The sequence below is a fragment of the Gymnoscopelus braueri genome (genome assembly GCF_963280865.1).
Source record: "Gymnoscopelus braueri genome assembly, chromosome: 7".
Taxonomy (NCBI): Eukaryota; Metazoa; Chordata; class Actinopteri; order Myctophiformes; family Myctophidae; genus Gymnoscopelus; species Gymnoscopelus braueri.
In genome coordinates, this window is record NC_137608.1 from 44,343,213 (window position 1) to 44,352,478 (window position 9,266).

Consider the following 9,266-nt stretch of genomic DNA (forward strand, 5'->3'; position numbering starts at 1 on the left):
GGTGGGACCAGGATCAGCATCCCATTTCACTTCCTCCTGCTTCAGTTTCTCTTTCTTTGTATTTGTAACAGAACTGAGGCCTGACACCCCCCCCCCCCCCCCCCTCCTCCTCCACCCCTACCCCCACCCCTACCCTGCAGAACAATGTCAGCTCACAATGTCCATGGATCCTTTCACAACATATTTCCCACTACTATGTGGGTTCTCAAACTTTTTCTTGTCAAGGACCCCAAAATTCATATATATTTGGCCATGGACCCCCATCTGTCTTTTGTGCCAGGGACCCCCATACAGGATTTGTGTTTCCAAATAATCCTGATTTGTGTTTCCAAATCTTTCACATTTTGTTCAAGATTTAAAAAAAATAGCAGGTCTAGGATTGGCTATTTCATTTTCCTATAGGGACCCCCTGGAAGCCTCTCAAGACCCCCGGGGATTTTCAAACCCCACTTTAAGAACCACTGAAGTGTTCGGGGTCATCCCATATATCAGATTAGCCAACGTGTGTGAGTTTGTAGATCGGTTATTTCCACAAAATCTCTATACATTTTGAAACAAATTTGGAAAATTGTTTTATGGGGGGTCCCTGGCACAAAATATGCTCCGGGGGGGATCCAAATACATATTAATTTGGGGGTCCTTGACACTGGTTTTATGCATTATTTTATTTTATTTTTGTATGTATAACAGCACCAGTGCCAAATATAACAATGTGCACAAGATTAAATTGTGCTTATGTTGTGTGTGTGTGTGTGTGTGTGTGTGTGTTATCTTGGCCCATGTTGGGACCTTTTTGGGTATAAAGTCCCGAGTCAGCAGAGAACTGTAAAGACGTCCTTATCCCGTTATGATAAGCTGTCCTCCGTCTGCTTTTTATCCTTACCCTTGGATGGCAGAGGGGAGGGGCTAAGCGTGTGTGGGTGCGTGCGTGCGTGTGACTAAACTTGTGAGGACCGTTTTCCTCGTCCTCGCAAGAAGAATTGTTGTTTTATGGTTGGAAAAAATATTTTTAGAGATATGTTAACAATTAGAAAATGATTCACTTGGGCGTAGGATTAGACATTTTAGAAGTTTTTCGGCTTTAGGGTTATGGTTGAAAATGGCAATGAAAAACAAATGCCATTCATAAAGTCACTGTGAAATCACTTTAAACGTTGATGTCTTCACAAGTATAGTAATGCAAGCCTGTGTGTGTGTGCGTGTGTGCGTGTGTGTGGAGGGCGGGGGGTTCAAAGGCAGAGGGCAGATGGGGAGGAAAGTTTCCCTTATGGATGGGGGGAGGGGATCGGGGGTGCAGTGGGTAAAGGGGGAGGGGGGGTGGGTCAGAGTTGAAAAGTACAATACTTTAGCACTTTTAAACTCAAGTAACATTTTTGAGGAAAGAGTCTTTTTTTTTATTGTAACAGAATATTTGTACAATGTGGTGTTTATTGCTACTTTTTACTTAAGTAACAAATCTGAGTACTTCTTCCACCACTGGTGGAGGGGGGAGGGGTGAGGGCGTGTGGGCGTGAGCGGGAACAGGGAGGGGGGGGGGTTGAGGTAACTCCGGTAAGCAGGCGGCGGCAGCGCGGCGTGAGCTATAGCACACATTTCAGGAATACCACAACGTCTGGGAGCTCCAACCCCCTCGGCTAGAGGTGGAGGTTGGGGGGGGGGGGGGGGGGGGGGTGTTGAAAGAGCAGCATTCTTTCATTCAAAACTCTCACTGGAGGGTTTTTAAGCTCATGAACCAGAGAGCTAAATCTATCTAGACACAGTGCTCCCTTTTGTTTTGTTTTTTTTGTGTTTGTCAAAAGTCCAAACTCAGGCAGTCACACGGTTGGTAAATAATAATGCCGTTGTTGGTTCTGGGTATACGCTTATAGCATGAGCGTATGTTATATTCTAAAAGTGGGGTCCGGGGACGACCCCAGGGGGGTTCCAGGGGGTGGTCTCGCAGCAACATTTATTAATATAGCATCAAAATCAGTTAAACTACTTGAACCCTATTTTGCACTTTGGCTGTTCATAAAATAGAAGATCTACACGCTCACATCACATCATGGAATGTGATATATTGTACCGTACGATGGGAGTAGTATCGACAGCACAGACATCATTCGCTTTTAAGAAAAACCTACCTTTTTAACAAAGCATTTTCTTAGGTCTTTTTTTTCTATGCCTTGATGATGATTGAAATTCTTTATTAGGAATAACCCCTTGAGATGTAGCATCTCGTTTTCGAGGGGGTCCTAGACACAATGATACAATGTATACAAAAAAAATTAAAGAAAAGAAAACATTAGACAACAAAATAGCAACTACAACAACCAAATCAACCAAACAATATCAAATATGACAAAACATGTAAACAAAGAGATGACAGGATACAAATAACAAACAAAACAACACAAGAGTATTACACTCCTGGCAAGCATAAAGAATGGATCATTAAATCAAGATCAGAAAGATCAATGTCATGAATGTCATAAATGTCATGATAGTATACAGTATATTTAGAATAATTATTAAAGGTTAAATGTTAATGTTAACTACTTTATACTCCTAGGGTCTTATGTTGTTTTTTTGCCTTTGCTGTCTTTATGCCAATGTTTCGAAACCCTGTAGCACTTTGAGATTTGTGAAAATGTGAAGTTGAAGCAGTTTTCTGGGTAAAGCGTGAATCGCTTCATAGGTGAACCCTGATCTGAGCCCACTTTGTTCTTTCCACACAGTATCAGAAGCACAACAACCGGGGCCGGGGCTGCAGGAAAATTCAATATTTACTCTCTCCAATTCACCCACAGCGGTCACTGTGCTCTTTGCGTCGCTGTGAACCCGGCAGAGCAGCGTGAACTCTGCTGCCTTCAAAGGACAGAGAAAGTGTTTGGTTCAGAGGAGAGAGAGAGAGAGACTCTTGCGAAATCAAACCCTTGCCTGTCGAAATTCTTCGACGGAACATGACAAGTCAAAGTCAAATCAACCGAATACTTTTAAAGTTGACTCATCATGTGCAGTTGTGAAATGGAGCTTGTTGTTGTCCTAGTTTTCACTTTTGCAAGAGTAGCCCACCTCTGCCGTTGTGTATTCAAACATACCAACAGCTATCATTTGATATAGGACTCCATTAGAATTGTTGTGGCTGTGCTCTTTGAACTGCTACTGTTGCTTGTAACATTGGCAATCTATGGAATTGCATTGACTATTTGTAAGTCCGTGGTGTGGTTCAAATGATTCTTTACTCCTATATGGCGCCCTTTGCCCAGCTGATAAAAAAAGCTCCACTCAAATGGGGCCTTTGCACACGCATGTTCTTATCTTGTTAACAGTAAAGCCAGCCTATTCCCAACCTGTGGGCCGGGACCCACTGTTGGTCCGTGAGGATATTGCGAGTGGGACCCCCGAATAATTGGCAAAACACCATTGACAATATAACATTAATATCAAACAATTTAACCTTGAAAATTTTGTTTTTTTATAGCGATACAGATACATAGGAATTTAAAGTATACTATGTTTGCTCCGTTGATCCAAGCCGGAACACAATTGATTGATTGATCACAAAAATCACGACACTTTGCACGAAAGTCAAACCTTTTCCTGGATTTTTTTTCTCCAGTATTATTTTGAGGCTTTTTTTATGCCTTCATTTGACAGGACAGTAGGCTGACAGGAAATGGGGAGAGAGAAGGGGAGAGACCTGCAGCAAAGGTCGGCAGGATCGGGAGTCGAACCCACGACGCGCTGTCAGGCTACATTGAGCCTATAGGTGCCCCGACCGCTACGCCTTCCTGACATTTTACTGGGGGAAATGCTGATTGAATTGAACTTTGTGAAATGTGCTGTCGCTCGGTGACAAGTGTCATCTAAGCCAAGTTCAAAGTGACCTGTCACACTCGAGCTAAGCCAGAGGGCATCTTCACTGCAGACCGAAATAACCACGTTAAAGTACACACATAGACACTTTTACACCTGTTGTCCAGTGGGTGTGATTTACTGCTCTACTATTACTGGTGATTCATTATATATATATCGTCACTGTCGGGTGGAAACCTCATATGTCCAAAACTGTTACTTTTCAGGGTTCAAATAAAAAAAATAGCAAAAGCAGCAGATCTACAAGCTCGAAACGTGTCGCTTCGCGCCGCGTTTCGAGCTTGCAGATCTACTACTTTTGATGCGTTTGTGTGATGCTGTAGTATGATCAAGTAGGGCGTTCATTTACGAGAAAAGAAAACGCACAAAAAGTTAAGATATGGAAATGGGAGGTTTCTGCTTCGACAGCAACGATATGCACGTGTTATTCTAACATTAAAAGTAGAGTTTGTCTAAAAGAGAGAATGATGATGTCACTGATGGAGTGGCCAATATTACAACAGACACTGAGGGATGTTGTGGCATGTTTATCCCATCAGCAAACAGTGGGTGGTCCTGATGAAAACACATGAAAGATAAGAGATGTTCCAGAGAGAAGCTCAAAATGTGTCTGTCTGTCTGTCTGTCTGTCTGTCTGTCTGTCTGTCTGTCTGTCTGTCTGTCTGTCTGTCTGTCTGTCTGTCTGTCTGTCTGTCTGTCTGTCTGTCTGTCTGTCTGTCTGTCTTGTCTGCCTGCGTGCCTCTCATATTGTCTGTCTTCTCAGAAAGCATGTAGTTTGTCCTACTCTGTGATCATCTTCTCTGGCATGCAGTAATTGCTGGCAGGCGCAGACAGGCTTGTGAGCTTGCTTGCACTGCCTGGAGCTTGTTTAAAAGGACAGCGTGTTCAAGGCGTGTGACGTGAATTTACATCGCTAATGGAAGCTCCACCCCTTTGTTTGTTTGAGGCTGTATGGTTTGATTTGCTCGGGGGGGGGTCCATGACTCTGCTTTTAACACCCCCCCACACCCTCCCACCCGTGGTCATTCAATTTGTACTTGAGTCGAGGTATTGGAGTACTTTCTTTAAAAAAATACTGTTTGCTGTATTGAAATTTTGAAATTCCTCCGCCCAAAGAATTTACAGTAGATCTTCATCAATAGTGAAAATAGCAGATCTACTTATGTGGTTAATTCATAAGGAACCTTTTCCCTTCCTAGATTTAGTGGATTCAAAATTACAATATTTGTCATTGAAATTTAGTGGAGTGAAAAGTCATAATCATCCAAAAATACAAATAAGTAACGTACAGATACCCCGAAATGTACTAAAGTACTCAAGTAAATGTACTTGCTTACTGTCCACCACTGCCTGACAGTAGTGTTCCAGTGTGGGAGGACTCAGGATGACTAACGTATACTTCCAGCAGACACGCTGTGTCTCGCAGACCACCGCCACATGGACAGGAAGTGAAACCATGGTGACAATGGAGGCTGTGTGTGTGTGTGTGTGTGTGTGTGTGTGTGTGTGTGTGTGTGTGTGTGTGTGTGTGTGTGTGTGTGTGTGTGTGTGTGTGTGTGTGTGTGTGTGTGTGTGTGTGTGTGTGTGTGTGTGTGTGTGTGTGTGTGTGTGTGTGATGTGTGACGCCAGCTGGCACGACCTTTGTGTCTATTAAACATCACTCAGGGAGGCCTTGGCTACCTGTTGTTGTGACTGTATATACTTCTCATTCCACAGAATGTTTCTGTCGTTTTTATCTTCACTTCGTCATTGCTGTTCCTGTATTTATTTTTTCTTGGGTGTTTTGCTCCCGCTGGAATGTGTTGCCTTTTTTAAAACGAGCAGGACTTTTGCACACCTACAAAACGACGAGGTGTGTCAGAGAAGACCAAATTAAGGCCCCATCAACACATAAGAAACCCTTCCAAAATGCTGTCATCAAATGCTAAATACATTTGTTTTCATGGAAAACAATGTTTCGATGCAGAGACCTTCATCAGGGTATCGTCAATTGATAGCCTTCAGACAAAAACCTATTATTTTAGTAAATATTCCATGTTTACATTTGTTGAGTTTTTTCATAAATGAACGCCCTACTTGATCATACCACAGCGTCACACAAACGTATCAAAAGTAACAGATCCATGTTTTGAGCTTGTGGATCTGCTGCTTTGGCTATTTTTGAATTTGAATCCTGAAAAGTAACAGCTTTGGACATGCGAGGTTTCCATCTGACAGAGACGATAATTTGTTGGCTTTTCAGACAAAACGGCGTCCATCTCCTGACAGGAGTAGGAGGAGGCTGTACGCCGACTCTTCAGAGAAAAAAATGTGTTTGTTCGACCCATCATTTATCATCTGCGTTTCCTCTGAAGCGGCCCAGCCGGTTCATTTGTCATTCAAGGCACATGCCTTGTGGGCCCAAAATAGAGCCCATTAGAATAGGAAGTATGTGCTGATCCTTTGAAGTGTTGGTTCACTTTGAACCTCCGTCGGTAAAGGGATGATAGGTTAATCTAATTAGACAAAATATGTTGTACAGTATATTATAAAATAATAATAATACAAATGTTTTTTTCCCCCTATAAATTAATGCCAAACGATATAAAACGATATAAAAAAACATCTAATGATGTAGGCCTATGGACATTATTTATTATGCATCTTTACTATTTAGTATAATACCATATACATTTATGAGACCGTCTAGATCGCTGGTTCTCATGGGTCCTTGAGGGGGTTCCAGGGGGTCCCCAGCTAAATGATTAGAAACCAAAATGGTCTCCCTACAGATCTGTAACTCCAAAGATTGTATTTACAGTGTAGATTGGGGGACCCAGAGATAAACATTGTGTGAAATGGGGGGGTCCGTGGCCTAAAGCATATCAAAGTGGGGGTCCTTGAAATGGAAAAAGGTTGAGGATCACTGGTCTAGATCGAGTGGCTTATACGTACAAAGGTTACCTACGTATTCAACATGTTCAAGTTGGTCTCCTTGTGTAACGCACAGTCGACTGCTCAAGTGTTACTTTAACCCTGTGTGTAACAACGCTCCGTTTGAAAGCAGCTTCTCTCAAGAGTTAAATGAACACTGGGGATCTTGTGTGTGTGTGTGTGCTCTGTGGCTGAACGTCATGGCGGGTATACACACACCAACGCTCTTGACTGTGAGGGGTCTTTGTTGCTAGTGGTAACTGAGGATAAGGATCTATTGTCCGGTGTTGCGTGCGTGCGTGCGTGCGTGCGCTCGGTATGTGCATCAGAAACACGTAGTACTGGAAGGAAAGGAGGGGGGAAAAAATAATTAACTGCCTGACCAGTTCCTTGTTTCCTCAATGTCTGATGCAATGGAGAGACAACATGTAAGAGGAAGGTGGAGCCTTGACATTGTCATGTCAGTGTTGCTGGATGTGATTCAGCCTTGCATGTCAAAAGAACCAGCAAGGCAGCATAGCTGTTGTTATAGAGCCATTCAGCCACAAATGTCATGACGCTCATTCAGCCACAAATGTCATGACGTAAAGGCCGGGCCTTTACGTCATAAATATTATATTATATTGTTAAAGTTAAAGCTCTATATTCCTATTGGAATCATAGACTGTTCAGTAACACTGGTCCGCCTCTGTCTCTCCAGCTCTTTAGTTAAGAGAAGAAAATATTTTCAGGTCGGGATACCGATTTGATCCCATCGGCCTTTTAAAAACAAGCAGGCTGTTCCAGAGATTGGTGTTTGACGTCCGTGACAGAGAGTTGAACCAGGGACGGAGGGACAGATGTTGTGTTGTGACTCACTTTTTCCACCTTGAATCATTTATACACTGCCCTAAATACCAGGATTACAATCCTTCCTGCTTCACAAGTCACACACTGCTGATAAGCCAAACATTAGCCTTCAGTTCCGAGCACTGGCTCTCGAAATGGGGTCTGGGTCTTCCAGGGGGTTCCAGTGGGTCCCCGGAAAATGAGGAACAGTTTAATCACTTTATATTTATTTTCTTTTTTTCCATTAATATGTTTATTAGAAGTTAGGCACAAAATTGGTGTCAGTTCACACCTGTATGACAGCACATATTAAGCTTATTCAGGTACACATGGAACTTCCCATCAACACAGTGTCATTTGCCTCGCCTACGTCCTTAAATGTTTTCACTTAATTTTTTTAACATGCTACACACACGACAGAAAGCAATTGAAAAGAACATGGCACATAATCTTGCTTTTAGTGTATGAAAGTAAAGACCAGATAGAAGAGAAGAGAGAAAACACTTCATTTCTTGGCTATTCGAAAATAGCTGGTCTAGAAGCTCATAATGCGTTGCCATGTTGCCATGCGTCGCCAATGGTCGTTTTGTAAAATTGGCCAATCTAAAAAAAAAATCTTAATTGTCCAAAGGGGTGCTTTTCATTGTGCTCTTTCATTGGACCAGGTCAGCTGACGGGACTGTTGATCCTTCAGGCTCAGCGGGCAGAAGAGATTTTCACCCCCACACAGCCTAAAGCCCTAGCTGCCTGCTTCCATTACTATTAGCACCCTCTCACATGAGAGTGCAGTCACATGCTAGCCTCACTGCCATTGCTTCTTCTGCCCAAATAGATGGTACGACATTGTCACGCGCCCCAAAATATCGTCTCTGTCGGGTGGAAACCTCACATGTTCACAACTGTTACTTTTCGGTATTCGAATTCAAAAATAGCAGATCACAACGCGTCGCTTCGCGCCGCTTTTCGAGCTTGTGGATCTGCTATTTTTTATGCTTTTGTGTGACGTTGTAGTATGTTCAAGTAGGGCGTTAATTTATGAAGTTAAAATATGGAGATAAGAGGTTTCTACCCGACAGTGTAAACCCGTAGTATAAATGTGGCATTCTCCAGTGAACATCTGAGTTTCTGGTTTCTTTGGTTCCTCTTTGATCTTCCAGTCTCCTGAACTGTATGTCTGTTTCATTAGGTCTCAGTATCCAAACAACAGAGCGAAGGATGTGAGGCTAATTTGATAACATACCGTAGGGCATTGGTTCTCAAACATTTTCATGTCAAGGACCCCTAAGATTATATGGATTTGGCCGCCCTTATGAAAAAAAAGAAGGAAAAAAAACATATGGCAGGGACCCCAACAGAAGATTTGTGTTGTTAAAAAAAACATATTTATTTCAAGTTTCAGATCTTCAAGCTCACAACGCGACACGTTGTGAACTCGTCAGATCGGCTATTTTCAAAGTTTAAAACAGGGTTTGCTGGGGACCCCCTGGAACCCCCTTGAGGACCCACTATAGAACCACTCAGAGCCTTCTATTAGAGAGTTACGCCAACTCCGTTCACTTCTTCGGGCCAGGTCTTCTACGTACACATACATTGGCGAATAGTGACAAATCCCTAAACCGGAAGTTCATGGAATGCATTGAAGTCGACGGCTCCTTGTCACTATTTCC